This window comes from Lissotriton helveticus, chromosome 5_1 (assembly GCF_964261635.1).
Source record: "Lissotriton helveticus chromosome 5_1, aLisHel1.1, whole genome shotgun sequence".
Lineage (NCBI taxonomy): Eukaryota > Metazoa > Chordata > Amphibia > Caudata > Salamandridae > Lissotriton > Lissotriton helveticus.
The window spans coordinates 104,970,190-104,990,514 of NC_136065.1; the positions used below are offsets into that span (position 1 = coordinate 104,970,190).

Here is a 20,325-nt window from a genome sequence, read left to right on the forward strand (position 1 = left end):
GCTCGCGAGAAAGTGTCACTCATAGTCGTTGAAATGTCACTCATAATTTCACTCAAATGTTTAAAATGTCACACATGGCAATCTGAAACCTTGGCAGCTATGGGCATGGAGTTCCAGATTCTTGTAGCACTACCAGAGAATGACTGGCTCATGTATTCTTTTCAACTGAAAGGTGGAGTATAGTCTGATACAATAGTACTTCAGAAAAGAATTTATCTTGTAACTAATGTCTTGAACCTAAAAGTAACTTAGAATACTTCCATTGCGACCTGGGGTAATCGGGAGCTCGTTGGCAGGCTCCCTGCTCCATATTACGCCTGTCAAACAGCACCGTTACAAAATGGCTGCCGGGTTCTCACTCTGTGGGCGTGACCCTTTTTCGCTTCAGTCTTCTTTTCATGACGAAATTCTCAATGGGTCAGTGGTGCCAGGCGTGCCTGCGCACGCGCGAGAATCAGCTGGAGGTTCTTGCTCAGCTGACACGGCTGTCTTCCAATGGGGAAGAAGGTTCTAGCCCCTTTTACTTGCCGCAGCCAATTGCGTGCGGTTTGCGAGGTGCCGGTGGCGCTGTTGGCGACGTCAGCAGCCACATCCACCGACAGATATTGAGAGAAGTTGGTGGAATACGAGCCGGATATCGGTGAGTATCACTGAGGGAGGGTGGAGAGAAATGAAGGGAAGGAGGCGGAGGGTGTTTACACCTTCTGTGACCGTGGGAGCGCTCTGGCATGGAGGGAGAGGGATGGTCTTCAGCTGTCTTATGGAGTGTTGTAGCTGATGCTCTACTTCGGACCGGGAGTTCATTTGGATCTTTGGTACCCCCCCTCTCTGGTTGAGCTCTCTCTACTCTTGAGGTGAAGGTTGTTATCACCCCCTCTCCGTGAGGGGATACTGTCATTCTGTCAATTTTCTTTATCTTAGGAAGGCGTACTCTCTCCCAGCCTTTAAAATGGGACGTATGTTTAGTAACTTTACAGACAAAACGTTGTTCGATTTCTCAACAATGATATAACCCCTTAGAATAATGAGTGATGCTGGGTTTGTTTATTTTCCACGTTTCACTTATTCTGGCATTCTCCAGGAGTATTTGGTTGTTTTTGTGTAGTTCTTGTATAGTGGATATTGTTTTTATTTATTTTAAAGGTTTTATATATCGCTAGCAAGACCTGGAGGTATCAGAGCGCTTCACAGAGTAGGGCAAGGCAATAATCAGTCACAGAGCATATGACATGCAACAATCATAGGTTCAAGTATACATAAAATATATACACAGGAAAAATAGTTAGGCAGAGCGGGAGGAGTACACAAAAATATATACATAGAAAATCATTTGATCATGAGGGTGGAATTACTGAATTGTGGTCAATCCGAACATTTAGAGTCCATGGCGAGAAAGACATCCAAGAAATAGAGGCAAACACAAAAAAAAAGGAAAATAAACAGCCAAATGAGTCTGGACTCGGCAAGGGAACCTATTTGAAACTGAATTTTTAGTTTGTTCATGAGCACCATTATTTGTTGAGGCGATGGCATCTCAGGTCTCTTTTGAAGCCAGGGAAGGAGGGGTTGCATCGTAGGTCCATCGGGGGGGGGGGGGGAGAGTTCCAAATGCTGTGAGCATTACCTGAAAAAGAGTGAGCCTAGGTTGTCTTCCTTTTTATTTTGGGAGGAATGAGAATAAGTGTGGCGGAGCTTCTCAGAGGTCTGGTTCTTCCTGCTTTTGTGAGTTTGTTGTCTAGTTAGTCAGGGGAATGTGAGTGAAGGGCTTTGTGGGTGATGCAGGTAGTCTTGTAGATGCATCTTCTTTCGATGGTAAACCAGTTTAGGGACTTGAGGGCAGGCGTGATGTGTTCATACTGTTTAATGTCTGTTATGAGCCGGGCTGCCATGTTAAGTACTGATCTGAGGGGGACGAGGTGAGTTTTCGGAGTCCCTGTGAGGATAGCATTCCTGGAGTCAAGTTTGGTGAGGACCAGAGATTGAACAACCCATTTGAAATCATCCGAGGGAATGAATGGTTTAATTTGTTTGAGGTGCTTTAGTGTGTAAAATGCTCCTTTGACTGAGTTTTTGATGTGATCTTTCATTGACCAGTAGTTGGCCAGGGTGAAGCCTAAGGATTTAGCCGAGTTAGATAGAGTGAACAAACAATTTAGGGCTTTAGGTCACTGATCCAGTCTTGGATTGGAAGGTGGTTACTTTTGGGGAGAACAGAATATCTTCTGTTTTGATGGGGTTTAATTTTAGATGGTTGGAGTTAAACCAAGATTGAATCTTACTCAGTGTGACGTTAAGATGTAGGATGCCACTGGGTGATTTAATTTTGTAGTAGAGTTGCATGTCATCTGCATAGAGGTGGTATTTGATCCCTGCTTGTTTCAAGATGATAGTAAGTAGTTACACTGTGAACTGACTCTCTGTATTGTTGAGTGCAGGGTGTGGATAAGAGTTGGTCTGCGCACCATGAAGTTAAGGCTGAAGTCTGCCAATTTCCCACAGTGCTTGTCAGTGAGTCAAAAGGTGTTCGGTCAGAGCACATATTCATAATTTCCTTGACCTGAGAGATAGTCACATCTTTGGCAACTGTAATTACTAGTGGATAGGAAAGTTCACGAAGGAGGAATACACTACTGCTTAAATATCAACTGTGCTGATGACAAATAGTTGATGTGTTGAAGGAAATGGTGAAGGGGAAATGAAAGAAGGAAGAACATGTACAGGACAGAGTGAAAAGACCGTGATTAATACAAAGGAGATGACGTGTTAGACGTTCAATTATAGTGATTTCAGATGGATTTGAGGAGAAAAGGGTGTAAGTGGTTAAAGTTGAGCAAGAGGTTGCTGAGGGAAAGGATTAAAATGGGAATTTGGGAGTGATTAACATATTTGGAATACCACTTCCCCTTCACAGATTTTTTTTAATGTTTAATTCAGAGCCTTATGATATCAAGAATTTCAGTTCTGCAAATACAATTATTCACATCAGTGAATTTGAATTATTCACATCAATATCATTATCGGTTTGCCTGTTGGTAGTAAAACCTATTGCTTACATACATTGACAAACCCAAAATGTTTGTCTTGTTCTTTGTTATGTGATATGTCTAGATACCCAAACCTAAAACTCATTGGGCCACTGAAATACTGGGCAGGTGTCACCCTTTCTGAAGCACATGACTGTAGATCACACGTTTTAGGATAGGCGCTTAATTGCATACACCACACCTTTTAAAGGATTCATTGTAACTCTTTTTTGGCCATGGCTCCTTCAGAGAACTCCCCCCCCCCCCCCCCCCCCCTCCACACACACATATTGTTTTTTCATTGCACTTAAAGGTCAGGGATTTTAACATAATTTTAATTCATTTTCTTTTTAATTTTGTGCAGCTTCAGTGTATGGAAATTTAGGTTTATTATAGGGTGTACTGTAATCACTCGTGACTGTTGTAAATATGACCTTGATCCCGAAGCTTGGATGTTTTGCTTGTGTTTTTTTTCATTGGGATGTGATTTTTTTTTGTGCTCTTGTTTTGGTTCCCCAGTGTAGCTGTTTCAAGGGTGTTAGGGAAGGGTTATGTTTGAAGCAGGTGGTCTCCTTTAGGGATGTTTAGCAAGATTTCCAGGGGTTATCAGTGGAACAGGTATGGACTGAAAAGTTTAAGTGGGCTGCAAGTGTGGTAATCCACAGATCTCTGGGGCTGTTTAACAGAATGGTCTCTGTTGCTGGCAAAGATTGATAGTAGGGACGAATGTATTAGGATGCACTAGCTAGAGCTGCATTTGTGAGGAAGAGGGGCATGCAACACTGCTGGATAGAAAGGAGCAGGGACTTTGCATACTATTCTCAGCCCTGGTAATATTTATATCTCACTGTATTCATTATTCTCATTAATGCGCGCAGTGTTAAGGGTCTTATGTAGCAACAAAATGGAAGACATTTGAAATTTACCAAATATGATTGAGTGTATGCCCAGTAAATGGCATATATCAAAACTTGAGCGTACTTGTCAACCACAAGTCAATCAGTGTGCTGTCTGTTTTTGGGCATTATGTTACTTAATGTTTATTATTTGTAAAATGTATGCAACTATTGTGACAACGAAAGAGGGGAAAGGAGCAAAGAAGAAAGTAGGTTTCTCAGTGGCACAGCACCCTTGGATTGGGGAGCACAGGTAATACAAACTGGGGTGCAAATAATGACTATGAAAGTAATATCTGGATTTTTTCTGTAGTGTTAGACTATAGGGGTGTGCCCCGCCTGTCCCGTTGGGGTATGAGATATATCAACACGGGTAAGAATAGTCTACCTACGTTTGTGTTACACCTGATTTCTCACTACCTCGTAGTGTTTCAGTGCAGTCACCAGCAATTGCACTAAAACTATATTTGATGATACTTGTGTGTGTATGAGTTAAAAATGGCATTTTGATCAGTTCTCATAATATCTCCTTGTGAGTACGCAATATGCATGTTGGGCTGTATGTCACCAAATGAAAATCAAATTGCATACATACTATTATCCTATTTGTTCTGTATGCCATTTTTTTGGTTTTCTTGATGCAGGCATCAAAAAGTGCCCTTCTAGGAAAAACAGGCAAGGAGATCCGACATGAATGTTCAGTGTTACATGTTGTCTTTGTTCCCTGACTCTGATGAAATAGAGACGCATCCCAGGGCATCTACATAGTTGTCCTGACAAAAGCCCCGTACCCATGGTGGCCTAACCACGGAGGGCTGAAACATGTTGACTTTCTAAGTAAGGTGTGATAAATCGTTACACTTTTATTCTGAGACCAATAAAGTAGGGTGAAATATATTGTTATATTTTATTCTAACACCCAAATAATTGTTTGTTTTTAACCTTACCAGACGCACCGTAATAAAGAAATAGCTTGGTGACCTCTAGGTATTTAGGTCTCGCCTGTCGATGCGCATGCGCATCGAGCAAGCGAGACTATAGGGGCTCATCGACTCTTTATCTAACTTGCAAGGAATCGTGGCGATTCCTTGCAGTGCCCGTGACTTTTAAGCTCAATGCGCATGTGCATTGAGCTTAAAAGCGCGTGCACAGCCGCCCGCATTCCTCCGACACCTTTGAAGTGAAGCTTAGCTTCACTTCAAAGGCCCGGCTTCTTCACACCCACATGCCGCTCTGCCCCGCTCCGCCCCCTCCCCTGAGTCATCCTGCCTGCCCTCGACGTTCCCCCCGCCCCCTCCCGCCACGCAATGCCGAGAGCTTGTTTTCTTTCTTTTGAAATAGCTGTCTTTCTGACACTTGATAATATTGCATGTTGTCAATCTGACCCTATGCTTGCCTGTTGGTTATTTTTTTAATTTAAATTACGCGCAGACCTACGAAAATGCACCCTTTTACATTAATAGCAGTCAACAAGGGCGCCCGCCCCCTCCCTATCCCGGGCGCCGCTTAGGTTTCAGCGCGGCACCCGCTTTCACTTTTAACACGGCGGCCAGTCAACAATGGCGCATGCAGCTCTTTTCTGTCACGCTGTAAACATTCAAATTATTTGACTCCAGGAATTCCTGCCCCGGCCTGTTTAGACTCCGAGCACTCTCTGGTATGACAGAAGCACATTTTATGTAGTTCGGCTGAACTGCCGCCGCTCCTCCAGCTTGTTTCAGAAGAGTTGCCTTCATGCATTTTAAGTGCGTTGGCTAAAAGTGCACGGCATAGTTTTAGTTTGCGGGCAGGTTTTCTCATCTGATGCTCTTTCTGCTGTTCACTTTGTCCCATGCAGTTTTTACCAGTGTGCGCATTAAAAATAATGATGTTTGTCTGAAATGCAGCCGCCGCTGCGCTGTGTTTGGGACTGGCCTCGGTGCTGCAGATTAGAGTGGACGTGCTAATCAATTGCCCGTTTGAGAGGAAGTCATCCCGTGCCTTTGCATAATCCATTTACATATCCCCAGAAGGTGCCCGATGCCTGGATTGTGTGCTTCCTGTTCTGCGGGGCCCCAGGGCCCTCTTTCTGCCATTTGTTCCCCTTCAAGAGAGTAAGATAGCGTGGGAATATTTGGAGCTCTTCAGGTTTGGGGCCCAATGCCACTCCGTGCTGGTTCTCCTGGCGTCATGTATGTCTCTCTCTGAAACATGCCAAGGACAGGCTGCAGGCTCTGCAGCTTGTAGTGCCTCGTTTTGTGTGGGTAGGGGAAGGGTTGACCTCACTACAGTGTTTACCACAGTTAATGAAGATCAGATGGGAGAGTACACACAGAGCAGCTCTCTGGGCCCATTCTGAGCCACGTACTAATGGACACAAACAATGCATCCGTGACGTTCGTCTTAAGGCAGCCCTATTATACTAAACCCGCCTTTTCTTGACTTTTTATTTTCCTAAACCCATATTTTGTTAATTAAAGGTGTACATTTTTTAAAAAGAAATGTTTGCAAATTTTTTTTCATGTAAGGGCCCACTGTTCTCACACTGCTTCTCCCAGCGTTCTTTGCATTCACGTTTGAGAGAGGCTCCTCTGAGACCGGTAAGTGCATACATGGATCTATATAATGCGTATGTAACTCCAAGTGGTGCAGTGAAATATTTTAACTCCTCCACGGGGAAGAACGCATTGTGTTCTCGGTTTATTTTTCCTGACACGAAAACTTGTTTTAGAATAGGGAATGGAGTTTTCGCTTGCCCCTGCCTCTGCCGTGCTCTGTTAGCAAACACTGCACATAGAAGTCACGCGCCGGATTCCTTCGCATTTCCTACTGCTAGTCAATGGCTAGTTTTTGTTTTACTTAAGGCAATATTACTTATTTCTTCCGTGGTGTAGACCTTTCCTGTTAGGGGCTTTGTTGTTCTGTGAGGACATTGAGTAATCGTGCTCATTGAAGACGATAGCAATGTTATAGCTGTTTGAAGAGCACCTGGAATGGCTCGCCTGCCCACACACGGTGACTGTGGGGAGGGAAGAGCTGAGCCTCCCTACTACAAGTGTTTAGATGTATCTGCTAGAGGCTGCCAAGCAAACTAGCAAGGCTTAGAGTACGATGGATGTTGTCTGCCACTCAATGTATACTTAATGTGAACATTTGCTATTAGGTCTAGGTTTGCAAATCACAGCGTTCCCCGTTTGGCCCCATGGCGCCCTCACCCTCACACCCCCTCACACACCCTCTCTCACCCTCACTCACTCACCCTCATACACCCTCATCAGCATAGCATAACAAAACATAGCATGGTATAGCAAAAAAAGCATAGGATACACAAACTCACAACCCTTTCACCCTCACCCTTGCTCTAACACTCACCCTCACTCACTCACCCACCCACCCTCACCCACCCTCACTCACCCACCCTCACTCACCCACCCTCACTCACCCTCACCAGCATAGCATAACAAAACATAGCATAGCATAACAAAACAAAGCATATGATAGGAAAACATAGCATAGCATAACAAAGCATAGCATAACAAAACACAACACAACATACCATAGCATAACAAAACATAGCATAACAAAACAAAGCATAGCAAAACAAAACATAGAATAGTATAACAAAGCATAGCATAGCAAAACAAAACATAGCAAAACACAACAAAGCATAGCATAACAAAGCATACCATAACAAAGCATAGCATAACAAAACATAGCAAAACAAAACATAGAAAAACACAACAAACCATAGCATACATAACAAAACATAGCATAGCATAACAAAACACAACAAAGCATAGCATAGCATAACAAAACACAGCATAGCATAACAAAACAAAGCTTAGAATAGCATAACAAAACATAGCATAACAAAACATAGCATAACAAAGCATAGCATAACAAAGCATAGCATACCAAAACAAAGCAGAGCATAACAAAGCATAGCATAACAAAACATCTCATAACAAAGCATAGCATAGCATAACAAAACATAGCATAACATAACAAAACATAGCATAACAAAACACAACAAAACAGCATAGCTTAACAAAACAAAACATAGCATGGCTGAACAAAACATAACAAAACATAATAGCATAGCAAAACACAGCATAGCATAAAAAACACAACAAAACATAGCATAGCATAACAAAACATAGCATAGCAAAACAAAGCATAGCATAATAAAACACAACAAAGCATAGCATAGCATAACAAAGCATAGCAGAGCAAAACATAGCATAGCATAACAAAGCATAGCATTGCATAACAAAACATAGCATAGCATAACATAGCATAGCATAGCAAAACATAGCATAGCATAACAAAACATAGCATAGAATAACAAAACAGCATAGCATAGCATAACAAAACAAAACATAGGATAGCAAAACAAAACATAGCATAGCATACAGCATCACTCAGCACCAACACAGCATCACTCTGTGGCACCACAACATCACTGAGCTCCACCACAGCATCAATCTGTTCAATCATTCAACAACAACTGGTTCAAATATGTTATCTCAATGTTTCAAGCTTTATTACAAATGTAACAAAAAAATGTTAATATTTGACATATGTTCTTGGATTTTCGTCACAATAAAATACACTGAACATAATCTTCACAAATGTTATTTACAAAAGTTTAAGCTATTGCCATTATAAATTACAATGACTTTTATTTAAGTATTAATTATTAAAAAAATTAAAAGCCATCGTTATTTGTAATATCAATACATCTAAGTCACGTAAATACAAAACATGTTGCATTACAAATTCTATAGGTGTCACATTTGCGAAAGTTATAACTATTGGCATTGTAAATGACAAAGCTAATAATTTAGCTATTTTCAAAAACAACACATAAATAAAAAAATTGTCATTTACAAGACCAATAGCTCAAACTTTCCTAATGCGAGACCTATTGCATTGCCCTAACTCACACTCACCCTCACTCACCCTCACCCTCACTCACCCTCACTCACCCTCACTCTCACTCACCCTCAACCCCTCACTCACCCTCACTCACCCACCCTCACCCTCACCCACCCTCACCCACCCTCACCCACCCTCACCCTCACTCACCCTCACTCTCACTCACCCTCACTCTCACTCACCCTCACTCACACTCACCCTCACTCACCCTCAACCCCTCACCCTCACACAGTGCAATAGGTCTCGGAGCATTTCAGTTAGAGCTTTTAGATTTGTTTATGGCTTTTTTTCTTTGTAATTCTTTAGCATTGCCTACAGGAAACAAAAATGCTAAAGATTTTAAAAAAAAACCCATAAACAATTCTAAAAGCACTAACTCTAATGCTGCGAGACCTATTGCATTTCCAATGCTTGTTTTACTTTATCACCATGTCTAGACTTGTGTATCAAAATGCTCCATGGACTATTGGTTGAGCCTATCCTGGTTCATAGGGATCAATATGAGACTCGATGATGAAGCATAACACCAATAAGGTGTATGTGGGTCAACAATAGCAACACAGGGTTGTGCAGACATGGGCAAAAACGTGGTCTGTGATGTAACAATCTGGTTGTAGGTACCTTGGAGGGGATAACTATATAATGAGAGGAAGTATCCTATAGCCTCTAAAAAAAAACACCTCCCACCTCTTCCCAGGATAATTAAAGACCTGAGTGTATTGTTTGGGAGCTGGACATGTGCCTTCAAGCAATGATGAGTTAGATATGCCTGACCTGGTATTGCTGGGTGCTTTACTAGGCTTTGACCAGGATGTGAGCACTTAATCTTCTCTCTGAGCTGATATGGCTTATGTGGTCTCCCAGAGTTGCAGCAACACTGTTTACCAGTGCTAGCCCCTACTGCTATTATTTGTTAAGTGCTCTGTCTTTTGTGCTGATGTCTCACTACCGCTGCCAGAAGGGTAACGCTTGAGAATGTATGCCCACTTCTTTCTCTTTTCTGGACATCTTCAAACAGCCTCCTAAGAGATTTCTTTTATGATGGGTAATCAGCTCACAAGAGCACTTTCCCATTACCTATATTGTGTACATTTCCATTCTGTGCTTATATTTGACAGATCGATTTTTACATTTTATTTTCGACACCTCTGCCAGTCCCTCGTGGTACTTCTTACGACCATATTCAGTCACTTAGCTGGTTACTTACACTGGGTTGTCCATTCTGAGATATTCTGTTTAAAGTTTATGGTCCTGAACAAGCATTGGTTAGAGAGAGAAATTGGGGAGAGATCTGCTTGAATGGACTTTGTTAATATCATCCCCTATCCGAGTATTGTTGTGTGTCAATGTGAGATGTTAAGAAGTGGTCGTGCTACGTAGCTTGTTGGAACCTGCAGTGGTTGACTAAATTAATGTCCTCCATTGGCCAGTAGTATGTGGCAGATCTCTTCAGTTAATCCATGCCTGTTCAGTTGGTAATGAGTGGCTTATGCTGTGAACTGGTACAGTACTGAGTGGTGGACATGACCCTTAGCAGTTTTGCCATATGCGAGTGTAAGAGTGTCAAGCAGTTTAAGGGGCTTGTTATGTAGCAGGATTGTGGAATTCCTATAGCCCGACTCCCAGGACATATTGTTTGGGGTCATGGACAACAAGTTTTCATTGATATTTTGTCCTTGTAACTGGGAGGTTGAACACCCTGCAGCACAAACTGTTTGGCTGCCAGTTTACAGTACCATATTATGGATCGAGGAAGGGCATTGTTTGCAGGTAAGGTAATCAGGGGCGTAGCTAGAGCTTGTGGCACCCGGGGCTATCCCTCAGATTGCCGCCCCCCCCCCTTGCTGGGGAAAAAAGAAGGCGAGCACTTGAAAGAGGTCCGAGAGACGCGTAGTATCGCTGCTAATAGTTACCTCGATCATGCAAGTTACATGCACATACATGACACTGTCCAAGACTACACAGACTACACAGTACCCAACAAAGAAATAGCAGACTAAATCAGCAAATAGACATCTTACGGGAAAGATTAAGCGAGGACCACTGAGTGGGAAGAGCAAGACCATCACAGAAGACTCATAGCTGCCAAGGTTTCAGATTGCTTATGTGTGACATGCTAATAATTTAAGTGTAATTATGAGTGACATTCAACGACTATGAGTGACGTTTCCTCGTGAGCCAAAAATCAAGCAATAAAGACGAGAGAAACATATACATATCAGAAATGACACCCATTTGAGCAACTAGGAACTCTGAGATCTTAAAACTGTTGCACAGCACCAGAATTAGATGCCCACAAATTCAGCCCATACAGTAAACCTGTCACACCTACACTTCAGGGTCTGTACTGGGAGACAGCGTGCATATGGGAGTTCACAGCAGGATAGGTTTTTGGTAGTAATATCAGAAATATCCAGAATAAAAGCCAGAGCAGCAAACCCAACGCACCCACAAACAACCCAGAACAATCAGCCCAAAACTGTCACTTCAGGGGTTGCATTAGAGACGGGCATAAATAGAAAGCTACCGCCTCAATGTCTCTGCAAGGTATGGATGGGAGAGTGCGTGTATTTAAGCTTGCTGCAAGCCAGTTTTTGTTTTACAAACTCAGGATATCAACAGTAAAAGTCTGCACAAGAGATTTAACAGGCCCAAAAATGTCACTGGCCTTTTCAAGACCCTGGCTTCTCTAAATTAATTATTTTCCTTTTTGCAGTTTTATGTAGCGCCAGCTCAGCCGAAAGGTATTGAATGGCTGTAAATATGCACCAGTTACAATAGATTTTATGAACAAGGGAAGTTATTTGCCAAAAATGACAGGATGTTGAACCTATGCTGGGAGTCAAACCTGTTTCTGTTACTCAGTTCCAAAGTCAGTAGCTGACTGATGTCACATCCTCTTTATAATGCAATTCCATTGCTTTTTACTCTGGTGCAAACCACTTACTTAAATCATATATGGTAAACTCCGCTTGTACCCAAAACCACCCAGGGTCGACTTGGACTCACTCCCCACACCTTTGACAGGCCGGTGAGCGCCAGTTAGGACACCATTCGCATGGAGAGAATAAACTGATGCAAGCAGTGCTCAACTCACACACGGCGCCAGGAGTATTCATCAGGAAATGTGAGAAAGTAGCAAAAGAGGTGATTCCCACTGCCCAGACCACCATCAAGTTAAATATGAAACACAAAAAAAATATCGTCTTTTCTGGAAACAACTGAACTGCTGCATAAACCAGAAAACAATAAAAGGCGCCACATCAATATGAGCTGAGACAGAGCTTGCTGTTGTTATTATGGTGACTAAATTCGGAGGGGCGTCACTCAAAAATAAACAAGTGGGGTGACTGTGTACAATAATGGCCAGTGCACGCGGCTGTCCTTGAATTAAATGCACAATTATGTGCATGACGTGGGCATTTTAAATGTGAAGTTCATCAGTGTGGTGGCATTGGTAGAAGTGTCAGTGTGCGTTTCTAGGCCAGCATAGAAATGTGACGTGATAATTACGGCGCAGCCTAGCTAAAAGTGCAGCACAAACCTTTGAGGGCGGCAGCTGACCCCTGCATGACTGAGAGACAGTAAATCCTCCCTGCCTTAGCCAGTACCTCCGTGCGCGGATTGCCCGGGAGAGACAGAGGGAGAACAGAGACTGCATGCTCTGACCTCGCGCACGCACCACACCTGCGTGCAGCGTAGAAGGTGACGTGAGTTTGCTCCAAACGGGGGCTGCGCGCGCACGGCACTGGTGACCCGTTGCAGTGGCCTTTAGAATTTATTTGGGGACACTGACTGACAAAGTGTCAGACAGTGACTGTCCCCAAATAAATTATAAAAGCCACCGCAACGGGCCACCAGTGCCGCGCGGCTGCCGCCTCCAACACAGTGCCGCCTGGGGCGGTCCGCCCCCCTCACCCCCCCCCTAGCTACGCGGGTGAAGGTAATATTTGTGTCGTATATCTTAATGCTGTTCGAACTTGTATTTATGGTTCATTGATACAAATCCTTTCTTATCAGGGTGGCGCTCTAAGGAAATGTTGCAAGCGTGGACTATACTACGGACAGTGCTTTCAGTGTTAAAAGGTGTATTCCCGTTTGTAAAGTTTAACAATGTGAGGCTACATACATTACTCCTAGACTGCTTTTGAATTAGATTCAAATATCTACAGAAGCTTGAAAGCAAGATCGATGATCCGTTGCTTTCAAAATAAAATGCTCACAAAAAAATGCTACTAGAAAAAAACGTTATGCTAAACTACTGTGAAATTGTAGGTTACATTTCTTTGAAGCATCATTTAGTAAAATGTGTTGATACATGCTAGTATTTCCAAAAAGTATTCATAAAGGAAAATCAGTGCAACCGGTTTCCACAAGATAATGGGAAGCATGAAAATAAACAAACCGCGGAAAAGCCTATCGGTCTGATAATAGTAGTCAGCCTTTTGGACCATTATATCAAACAGTGATAAAAAGCAATCCTATTTTTTGGTCTCATATTCTGATATTCTCCTTCTGAAAGAGTGGAAGCCAGTTGATTTATAGAGAGAATTTTAATAGAAGCAAAAGGTCTTGGTTAACTTCAGACCTAATTAGGGGCCCAACTCGTTAAAAAAAAGTCACACAATTGCACCCATAATATATGTCCTTGCATTAGTGCAGATTTACGACTTTCATGATTTCACAAGAATTTTCAGGAAATTGTGCTCCTAGAAAATATTTGAACTGCTTTTTATCAGTAGCTAATATGAGAGATGTGGCATACCTATAGCCTGAGGCCCAGGATATATTGTATGGGGTCAATGACAACACGTTCATTTTATTTTGGTCTTGGGACATGTGGGCCCAACCCCTACAGCACAAAGCCTTTGGCTTACAGTGACACATTATGGATCAGGGAAGGGCATTGTCTGCAGTTAAGGTAATTTTTGTGTCCATGTGTTAATTCTGTTCAAATTTGTATTTATGGTTCATTGATGCACAGCCTTTATTAGGGTGAGCACCCTACTTTGTGTGCCGATATGCTCCTTGTGAAAGAACGGAATGCTGTCACTCACAGCAAAGCTAGCCAATAGACAGAGAGAGACATCATTTTTATAAACACTATAGGCCAGATGTACGACCCGTTTTTGCATGAGCAAACTGGGTTGGGACCCGTTTGCGCTTGCAAAAACCTAAAGGGGTATGTACAAACCCTATTTAGCGAGTCACACTTTAATTGCTACTCGCTAAATAGGATTTGCGACTTGCAATTAGGAAGGGGCGTTCCACGGGCGTCCCTTCCTAAATGCGACTCGCTATCCTATGTAAGAATACACTCGCAATTTACCACCCTCTTCAAGAGGGTGGTAATGCACTCGCAAATGGGAAGGGGTCCCCAAGGAACCCCTTCCCCATTGCAAATGGAGGGGAATTTTTTTTTTCGGGGTAGGCAGTGGTCCTAGGGACCACTACATGTGTTTTTAATGCATCCGTTTTCATTTAAGGAAAACTTTATGCATTAAAAAACAGCTTTATTTAAAAGCAGTCCCAGACATGGAGGTCTGCTGAGCCCAGCCATTCTCAACGGGGTCGCAAATTGTGAGTACCTCATAAATATTGATGAGGCATGCAATTTGCGACCCCCCCCCAATTGAGATTCGAAAATCACAACTCGCAATTGAGTTCAATTTGTGACTCGCAAAATAACATGGTCATACATCTGGCCCAAAATGTCATGGTTAATGCCAGACCTAATTAGGGGCCCAAGTATTAAAGAAAGTCTCAAAAGTGCGCCCATGATATATGTACTTGCATTAAGTGCAGATATACAGCTTTTGTGAATGAACAAGAATTTACAGAAGTAGTCCAAGAAATGGTACTTCTAGAAAATATTTGTGACCTGCATTTTAGCATGTGCAAATAAATATGCAGGTGTAGATTTGATCATGTGAAGATCTGAGAGTTTGTGAAGTTCACTTTTCCACCAACCACTTTTTTACCAACCTTGGAAGAAGTTTTACATCTGCCATTGTCAAGTGTAAATTTCTAACCTTTCTCAGTATGGGAAAAGATAAAAGAAGAGTTGGCAAAAAGCCTTAACATGCAACTTAGTAGTTTTGCACAGATTCAAAAGGGCATTCCAACTCTGGAACTATTGCTTACCATTACCTTCAGCCACAGTATGTGGATCTGTGGAAATTTGGTAACACAAGGGAATTGCTAGTATTCCAATTCTACTATTGTAGGAGCCCTGGCATAATCAGAGAGACTATATCAGAGCTCTTATATAACAAGATTTCTGCCATAATTTGTCGCCGCAGTACATGGCACAAAAGGAACAAGTGGCTTTTGTTACAGGATAAGTAGATTTATGAAACAACCTGCTCCATGGACAAGTAGATACTTTATAAAATTCCACACCTTTGTAATATGCAGGTGTAGATTTGCTCATGCGAAAATCTATTGAGCTTTACAAGTTCACTTTCCCTCCAGCTGCTTTTTGTCTAACCCTGGAAGAAGTTTTACTTCTGCCATTGTCAGTACATTTCCATCCTTTCTCAGTATGGGAAAAGATAGAGGCGAAAGTCCCTAAAACATGCAATTTAGTACGTTTGCACAGATTCAAAAGGAAATCCAATCCGGGAACTAGTGCTCCAGCCCCAGTATGTAGAGCTGCAAAGGTGACAAAATAAGGAAATTATTAGAATTCAAACCCTAATTTATTATTAGCCCTGGCAGAATCAGAAAGGCTAATATGAAAGCTTTAAAATTATGAGATTACTGCTTAATTTGTTGCTGCACTACGTGGCACCAAACAGACCAGTGAATATTTTTACTGGACATATACATTTATGAAGCAACCTGCCCCATGGACCAGTAGATATTTGATTAAATTCCACACCCCTGCATGTAGCCTGTATGAACTACAATCATCTGCTGAATGGTATGGTACAGCAGTTGTTTGTAGGTCAAGTTTGGTGGTAATAATAGATGACATACATTTAGGTATTAATAGGTTGCATCAATATGACTTTTAAAATGGAGGCTGTGATCTTTGAAATGAGGTGCGAGCAATTTGCAGAGTTACAATATAGGGGTAAAGGCAAACATGCTTGTGACTTACAGTATACTATGCCCTTAGAGAGGAGGTGTACAGAGAGTGGAAAGGAAGGAGAGCCATTAGAAAGAAAACAAGCATTGGCATAGCCAATAGGTCTCGCCTTTGGGACCTTATAATTGTTTTGTTATGCAACAGTTGATGTTGTTGCACCTAGGATATTGTGCTGGATAACTAAACACTTATAAAGTCCCAAAGACAAGACCTATTGGCTATGTCAATGCTTGTTAACATTCTGTTGACTCCAACTTGCCTTCCCAGTGGCCACTTCTATCTGACTGGCAAAGTCAATAGCTCGTCGACAGGCGACACCTACTGGCTTTGCCAAAGCTTGTTTTTTTTTGTATGAAGCCCTCCCTTACAGTGAATGTGTTTTCGAGCACTCTCCCCTAGTGCGAGTGTTTCCTGCTGTACTCTGTCTTGGTCTCCTAGCTCAACTGCTTCTCCCCGCTCCCTCCCTCTTGCGTTACTTTACCCGTGCTGCACAGCATCACAGAGGCCGGGCAGTGTGGATAACAACCATTGGTAGAGCCAACAGGTCACAAAGGCAAGATCCATTGGCTTTGCCAAAACTTGTTACACATTGGAAACATTATTTAGAAGCATTTTGGCACAGACCAATATTTTGAACAGAATTGTCATACATAATTAGGCACTGGAAAGTGTGACTTGAACCTAGGTTTAACAGGAATGGCAAATACCAGCTCACGTTTTCACATGGCTTGTCCTTTAAAGAAAGTACTAATTAAACATATGATCTAATCTGAGGTTTATGAAAACAACTCTGAATAATAAAATTGTGTTCTCTTAAAAAGGTTTTGCATTGTGGACACGAAAATATTCCAAAATTAACACTGTATCAATTAATACACGACCGTTCCAAACAAAAAATGAAATATCCAAGCACGAAAAGGACAACTAATTGTTTCATCTAAATTAAAAAATAGATATCTATAAAGATCCACAGACGAGGTCTTTTCTACCAGCCCCCGGCAGCACTCTCCCTTGGCATGCGTTGTTAAATCAATGACAGGCGTTGCCTGACTTGCTTACTTCATTCAGCTTTGGCATGGAATGATGTAAACCATTGCATTCCTTCTGGTCCACTAGTAGACCCACATTAAAACAACCATTCAAGCTGAACTCTATCTGAGAGGCAGAGGTCACAGTCGGAAAGACATTGTTCAGAATGGATCAGGTTACGCAATTTTATGATGCTTAAGGACTGTGGGACGGGGAGCATGACTAAGAAGTGAAGGGGGTGGGCTTGGGTGAGACGGGGAAAAAACATTGCATGAGGGAGATGACAACACGGGGCACGGGGAGAAGCGGACATTTAAAGAAGAACACAGAACAGGGGCAGGGGAGCGGGAGAGAGAAAAGCACGCATGACCACGAGCAGCACATGAAACAGGGTAGATATACACATGGCCAAGTGCAACACAGCGTGAAGGGAGGTGGGTGAGAAGTACACAGAACATTGGCGTGGGCATCCAGAGGAAGCGCCCACGGAACAGAAGACGACAGGGAGGATGACCAAGAAGTGAAGGGGGCGGAATAGGGCGAGACGGGAAAAAACATTGCATGAGGGAGATAACAACACGGGGCTAGGGGAGAAGCGGACATTGAAAGGAGAACACAGAACAGGGGCAGGGAAGCAGACCCATCCTTCTTAACAATTAATTAACTAAAGAAATATAATATAAAAGAAATACAATTTCTAGCAAAATAAACGTTTTTAAAATGCAAAAGTCCTTGACAGCAGGAAAAAGAAACAAGTGGCAGCTGTTTTGAAACACTCGTGCTTGTGCTAGTCTCCGACTTGCGGGAGCGAGCAGCGGCGGCGGCGCAAGAGCCATATGTTTTCAAGTAGCACGCGCGCCGCTGCTCGCTCCTGCTTGGTGGATGCCAGCACAGGCACATGTGTGCATGCTTGAAAAGGAGCAGACCGATTTCTAAAGGTCATCTCCTAGAGTAGCGCATGCGCGCTACGTCGGCGAGACCTAAAAAGTAGAGTCGACAAGCTGAGGTTTTAGGTGAAAATCTGTTTTTCATGCAGGTTTTTTGGGCCTATTGTGGAGAGGTTTTGAGATGCATGCAAAACTGTCAAAAGACACATTTGCATGCAAATTTTCTGTCAGTGAGAGAGTGCTATGTTTTGTACTTTTGATTGGCACTAGAATAAGGTGAACTGTCTGTCCACTGCTATGCCACCGCTTCAGCCTGGACAGAAGATTAGCTCAGGGGTTGAAAATGTAAAGAAATGGCTGGCTGTGTATATAGAGAAATATCAAGAGTGTTAGGCTGTGCGCAAAGAAAGCAGTAACCTCATGATTATTATTATTATTAATAGGGTTTTGTTAAGCGCATTCTACCCGGAGGCCTCGTAGCGCTATATTGTTTGAGTCAGGAAGATCACAGAGCCAGATTAAGTGAAGAGGAGCGTTTTCAGTTCCTTACGGAACTTCAATAAATTAGGCTCGCCCCGGAGAGTGTCAGGCAAGGAGTTCCAGGCCTTAGCGGCATTCCAAGAGAAGGAGCGTCCTCCCCATCTTGCCCGTTTAGTTCTATTAACGGTAGCCAGGAAGGCTGAGCTGGATCTCAAGCTACGTTTAGGGAGGTAAGGGTTTGCAAAGGAGCAAACCATGGCTGGGCCAGTTTTCCACATGGCTTTGTGCATAATGCACATAGATTTAAACACGACTCTGGCTTTGATGGGCAGCCAATGCAGTTTCCTGAGTGCGGCTGTGCCTGAGTCACGCCGGCCCAGGTTGAGAAGAAGGCGAGCCGCTGCATTCTGGGTAATCTGCAGTCTTCTGGTAGTGGAACTAGGGGCTCCTAGGTACAATGAGTTTCCATAGTCCAGACGGGACAGGATAATGGCCTGCACCATAATCCTTCGTGCCTGGAAGGGAAGAAGAGGCAACACCTTCCTGAGCATACGCATTAGGCCAAAACAGGTGGCAGATAGAGTGGTGGCTTGTTGCTTAAAATCCAACTTTGTGTCCAACCACATGCCTAAGCTCTTTATTTGGGTTTTGGGTTGGGGTGGGGTCCCCATATTAGGGGGCCACTCTAGCGCGGAGCTCGGGGTTGGTGAGTTACCCAGAAACATAAGCTCCGTCTTCTCACCGTTGAGCTTTAGGTGTGAGAGGGTCATCCAGTGACTTATTGCTGCCAGACAATTCATAAGATTAGGGGGAGAGGTGTTTAGCTGGTTCATGGATACCACAAGTTGTGTGTCGTCGGCATAGGTTACTATATCTAGGCCGAACGAACGCACGATGTCCATCACGATGATCATCTCAACATGACATTACACGAAGGCTAAATAATGCAGCATCAAAAAGAAGATTCTGCAAATGATGGTGTGGATGGCTTATGTTCACCCTTCAAGTTTGGGCACTGGTTGGAGGTGTGAGGACTACGTCCCCAGTCAGTGAACGTGTATTGCTTGCATTCCTATGGCTTGAGGGTGGAGAGCAGGCTCTAAGGTGAGAAAGAATGGAGTCACTGCCCCTTTAGAAAGTCAATGAGGGCCTTGTTGGGAAGGGGCTGCTGATTTCTTTTTCTTCCTGACCACTGCAGGTTCAGAATATGGTAAGTGGGTTGCAGCTTCTATTGTTTGGGTGAGGAAGTTCTAGGCTGGCCTTTTCTTTTGTGTTTGTGATTACTGCTAGAAGAAGAAGATCATGATAGTCTGGTTCAAGATCTAACGCTTCATTGCATCTGACATGCATAAATGTGACTAGTAAGTGAGTGTGTCCATTTAGAAGTACACCGTTGATTTTCTTTTACAATCAGAAAGTGTTCTAACAGATTAAAGACATTCATACTTACTTTGGCAATGCTTGATAACTTCGAAACACTTACAATTATTGTTAAAATGCAGACTTCTTAAAGTATAATAAAAAAAGACAGTTTTACAGTTAACATTGTCTAAAATTGAAAACAAACAGTGCGTTGAAAGTCATGACACATTTTTTTTTGCGTGAGAGCACACACCAACCACACTTACTGTCTCATATTATAGCCGAGTTCATGAAGAGCCGCAGGTGGCCACAGCAAGACACTGCTTCTCCACGCTTCACTCCCAGGCAGTTGCTGCAATTCAGTGGGCTTGGACCCCTATGTCACTTGATCCCTGTAACAGACATCACTTTGTTACTGGCCTCGGCCTTTTCCAGCCCCACAGCTGCTTGGGTGGAGGTGGTGGAATAGTTTCCCCATGTGAGCTATTCCATGTGGAGCACCAGGAGGAGGTATTAACAATGCTGGTTGGAAGGGGCGGATGTCTCTCTACTTCTGCACACCAAGAAAACAGTACCTTTCAGAAGTACTTTGTCTCCAGAGACCAATTTGAAGTAACAATCTGGACTGATCGAGTGTC

At 43.0% G+C, this 20,325-nt stretch overlaps 1 protein-coding gene and 1 non-coding gene across 6 annotated transcripts in view; both read left to right on the forward strand.

The window, feature by feature from the left end:
- The first annotated feature begins 505 nt into the window (after positions 1 to 505).
- The window catches only part of GOLGA1 (golgin A1), a 413,603-nt gene continuing 393,783 nt past the window's right edge, over positions 506 to 20,325 (forward strand). For 3 of the 5 annotated variants that reach the window (XM_078641823.1, XM_078641827.1, XM_078641825.1), the window contains exon 1: positions 506 to 640. The gene's annotated coding sequence lies outside the window, so the exon portion shown is untranslated. The other 2 variants (XM_078641824.1, XM_078641826.1) reach the window with 2 other exon arrangements.
- On the forward strand, positions 9,583 to 9,677 carry LOC144756951 (Z30 small nucleolar RNA). Its single transcript, XR_013595428.1, has one exon. It is a non-coding gene; the product is annotated as a Z30 small nucleolar RNA (small nucleolar RNA).